The sequence below is a fragment of the Lipotes vexillifer genome, unplaced genomic scaffold (genome assembly GCF_000442215.2).
Source record: "Lipotes vexillifer unplaced genomic scaffold, Lipotes_vexillifer_v1.1 scaffold889, whole genome shotgun sequence".
NCBI classification, from domain to species: domain Eukaryota; kingdom Metazoa; phylum Chordata; class Mammalia; order Artiodactyla; family Lipotidae; genus Lipotes; species Lipotes vexillifer.
This window is the reverse complement of record NW_006788335.1, coordinates 888,757-893,058: the sequence shown is the minus strand read 5'-3', so window position 1 is coordinate 893,058 and position 4,302 is coordinate 888,757. Positions and strand designations below refer to the sequence as shown.

The 4,302-nt window shown below is 34.1% G+C and overlaps 1 protein-coding gene across 2 annotated transcripts in view; it reads left to right on the top strand.

Annotated features, from left to right (window-relative positions):
• The first annotated feature begins 390 nt into the window (after positions 1 to 390).
• The window catches only part of TMCC1 (transmembrane and coiled-coil domain family 1), a 171,005-nt gene continuing 167,093 nt past the window's right edge, over positions 391 to 4,302 (top strand). Inside the window, exon 1 of one of the 2 annotated variants that reach the window (XM_007461566.1) lies at positions 391 to 457. The gene's annotated coding sequence lies outside the window, so the exon portion shown is untranslated. The remainder of the gene's footprint in view (positions 458 to 4,302) is intronic. The other variant, XM_007461567.1, reaches the window with a different exon arrangement.

Genomic DNA, 4,302 nt, shown 5'->3' with positions numbered 1-4,302 from the left:
TACTTGAAAAATATTTATTATAAAATTATGCTGTTTTTCATGTATGTACTTGTTTTGCATTTCATGTTACTTTAAGATCAGAATTAATGGAATATCCATTCCTAATTCAGTATCATAGTGTAAAAATATTCATTGCTATTTATAAAACGTGCCACTTTCTTTTTTAAGTATTGACAAGTTTCTTTTTTTCCCAAGGTATTTTTCCTTGATTACAGTTTTTTATTATACCTTTGCAAAATTAGAAAATACTAAAAAACACTAGAAAAAATTACCCTATTCCCACCAGTGAGAGATAAATGTTAACATTTTGTTATGTGTATACTTAGTTTTTTTCTTTGTTTATATAGATGTTTCCCTCTTGTAAGTTTCTCACTTTGTAATTCTTAATGTTTGCTTTTCAGCTTTTCCTAAAAGGATTCCAGAACACCTTAGAAGTGCTTGAGGAAGAGTGATAAAGGCAAGTATCCAACTCTTTATTATCAGTGACATAACTTGGTTCATAGCCAAACCAGAAAGCTTTGGTCACCATATCTATCACAAAAACTAAACAGTTGGGAAGAAAAACTTAAAGGAAAAAAAGAAAGATAATTCATATGTAATTTGGAATTTTTTTTGCAAAACTGTTGTAGAAAAATTCTTAAAAATTCTGAGAATTTAACAAAGTTATCTGAAATATCTGGTTTGTTGGTGGCTACCAGTTTTCTTCCTCTTATTTCCCCACTTTTCACCCCTTCCCCCTGCCCCCTTTCTCCCATGTCCTTTTGTTCCCTTTGCTCTTTACCCATTTCCTCTGGCTTACTAAAAAGAACTTTACTTTTCAGAGAAGCTGAATGAATAAAAGAGAAGCTAACATTTCCTTCTTTCGAAAGCACACTTAGCTTTACTGTTGTACTTGTTTGTGTTAAACCAGAGACCTCAATATGGTTATTTGGGAAATTTTATAAACTGAGCAACAGTTATTATTGATTTGAATTTTACTACTGTCTTACAGAAGAAAATAGGGGAGTTCTAAAAAACCTTCACATTATTGAATTCCTTTAGTGCTTGCTTTTCTTACTGTCACAAGTTTTATATAATTAATTATTATAGCATTACTGTCTTTGGTATTTTTGGCATAGCATTTGACCTTCCTTAATATTTGTCACAAATTGAAAGGTGGCCTTAAAGATTTTTTTCTTGGCCTACAGAAAGTTTTACCAAGTTTCACAGTATTTGACAAGAAATATTTCTTTCTTTCTTTTTCTTTCTTTTTTTTTTTTTGGACAAGAAATATTTCTTGTTTGTGTTGATATCACAGCAATAATGCAGATGATAGGTACAAGTATCAGATTACATTTTATAGTCAGTGCAGCAGGTTGTTTTTCAAAATTCTTATCTAACAACTTGATGTTTAAAGCTCAATTTAGGTTTCTTTAGTGTTCCATGTTAGGTAAGCTTCTGTTGGTATCATTAATATATGTTTTGCCTTTAGAAATCCCAGAATTTATTACTCTTCTACTAGGTAATCCTTGCAGCTATGTCGATATCCTGTGCAAGCTTTGGCTTGGAAATTAACACTTTATTTCTAGGTTTTCCTAGGAATGCTGGCATTTCCTTGTAATTGATCATTTTGAATTATTTGAAAATAAATAATGTAGACATGCTAGTGAAATCTCAAATGAAGTTACTGACATTTAAAATGTACCAGATTCTCCATTTTTTTAAAAATAAGAAGCAGGTGACCACCTGATTAGTTTATAATACTGCCTAATGAAACTGATTTGCTGAGTAATAAATTCCTGATATGTTTATATATGAGACAAGTGGGTCATTTGGTTTTCTAGCTAACCTTGACACCATTCCTCTCTTCATGGTATCTTTTATTCTCATGGGAGAAACTTACTTTACATATTTACTTTTAAAATCAACCAAAAAAAAAAAATCAGTTGTATTATTCAGCTAATGCAATATAAATAAGAAAAATAGTAAATTATTTCCTCATTATCAGCCTGCTGCTTTCACAGTGCAAGAAGAGATTACTTGATATACACTGTTACTGGATTATCTTGGTTACATAGCCCTTTTTCTCTGAGAAGCTTAATGCTTTGCAGAGTGAAAATAATTCAATAACTATTAGTCTGTGCTACAAACTCTTGAGAGAAGAGGAGGATAATTAAATACATACACTATTGGCAACATTTTTCCCCACAAGGAGCCCCAGAAAACTCCAGTACAAGCCAAGACAGTTGTTAATCTAGTAAGGATTAAGGGCCTCTTTCTTGGCTCTTGAAAAGGGAAAAGGAAAAATAAAGCAATACACAGTCAGGAAAAGGGTAGGAGGTCCCAGTGGTGTGGCAAGATTTCGGTGTGGCCACAAAGAATTTGAGTGAAATTTCCCATTCTCATGGCTCCTACTCATTTGCTTAGTTTTGGAGCAAAGAATTTTGTGGTATTTAGACAGTAGGAAGGTACTGGTGAGAGACAAAGGTCTTTAACCCTGTCAACACAGTTTACTCTCCTGAGTCATGAAGAGGTTAGCAGATGGGAAAATAGGCATGAAAGAATATGGTCAGCAGAGCCACAGTGACTATGTCCATATACATGATGAGAAGGTCTTCTGAGAGTAGTTACCAGGAAGAAAGGTCTAGTGGGTTTGCATTCCTGTCTCTTTGAACTCTAGTAGCCTGGAGGTCACAGTGAACTCTTAAATCCAGCTAATTTATGCCTTTTAGATTGCTACTTGGCCAGGGGTCTGCATACCCCAGAACGTGACCGCCTTAGGTGCTTCACTAGTAGCGACTTAGACTGTTCAAAGTACTTGGTGTAGTGTAGGGAGTTTTAAAGCTGTTTGAATGAAAGTCTGAGGTAAAATATGGAAATAAAGACCTTCCTACACCATATTTTGCCCTCCCTAGCAGGTTCTGTACATTAATTCAATTTTGTTTTATATATTTGCAGAAACTCAATTTAAAAAAAAACACACTTTCTACTTTGAAAAATCTCATCCTTACCATACCCCCCCTTTTTTTGGCATGTGATTTCTGTAACCATGGCAGTTGTGCTAACCCTGCATCTCTTAGTTTCAACTTCCTTTTAATTTCCTGCATTTAATATTGGTATGTGGTTGCTATTTGACCTTTCTTTTTCTCTACTTTCAGTCATAACCAGTTACTGTGTCATTTCTTTGCTTTTGAATTTTTGTGAATACAGTTTTCCCTTGGTATCCTTGGAGGATTGGTTCCAGGACTCCTGCAAATACAGATATCCTCAGATGCCTAAGTCCTTTATATAAAATGGCATAGTATTTGCATATAACTATGCACATCCTCCCATATATTTTAAATCATCTTTAGAGTATTTATAATACCTAATACTATGTAAATGCTATGAAAATAGTTATAGATGCAATGTAAATGCTATGTAAATAGTTGCTGGGCACATGGCAAATTCAGGTTCTGCTTTTTGGAACATTCTGGAACTCCCCCACCCCCAGTATTTTCCATCTGAGATTGGTTAAATCTGCAGATATGGAACCTGTGGATATGGAGGACTGATTGTGTATGGGAAGCCTCTGTCAGGGTTGACACTGTTCAAAGAAAGGCATTTCTTTGAGTATCTTATCTTGATAGCTGGTACTGAGCAGAGCTTTAGTCTCCCTGAAGACAGATTCTCTCTGGATCATTCACTCATATGGTGCCAAAAGGTCATTTGGGCTTCAGGAGAGAATTCAACTTATAAGATTTTAATTTACCTTTTCTGCTCAAAAGAGCAAACCTATCACTTGTAGTTGCCAGTGACCTTGATGAGTATGAAAGTTAACCAGAAATTCCTCTTTTCCATTAAAATCCACATATAATTAGGTTGGGATATTCACTTCTCACTATTATTCTTTGAATTTACTGAGCTTCAGCATACAGATAATTAACTGTGGTTTTGAATGAGAGGAATAATTTAAATTGCCTCAGCAAGACTGTATATATTGAATGCTCTGTGCTCTGTTCTCTCTTATTCCCCAAGCAATGGCTGTTCTCTCAAATATTATGGTTTCCATTCCAAGATGACTCCTCTAGTATTCAGTTCTTCTTGATATTGAAACTTGTAAGGATTTTTTAAAGCGTTGCTCTTTTCATTTCCTGTGTACTTGTTTCTGAGCTTTTTCTCCTATTCTAGAAGATAATCATTACCCACTATCTGGAAAACTATCTTTTAATCTTCTGATTAAAGATTGCTTAATTGTTTGGCTAGTGGCATGTTTTTCTTTGTTTTAACCCTGGAGTTTCTGCATGGATTTATAATACGAGGTTCTTTTTTTTTTTTTTTTTT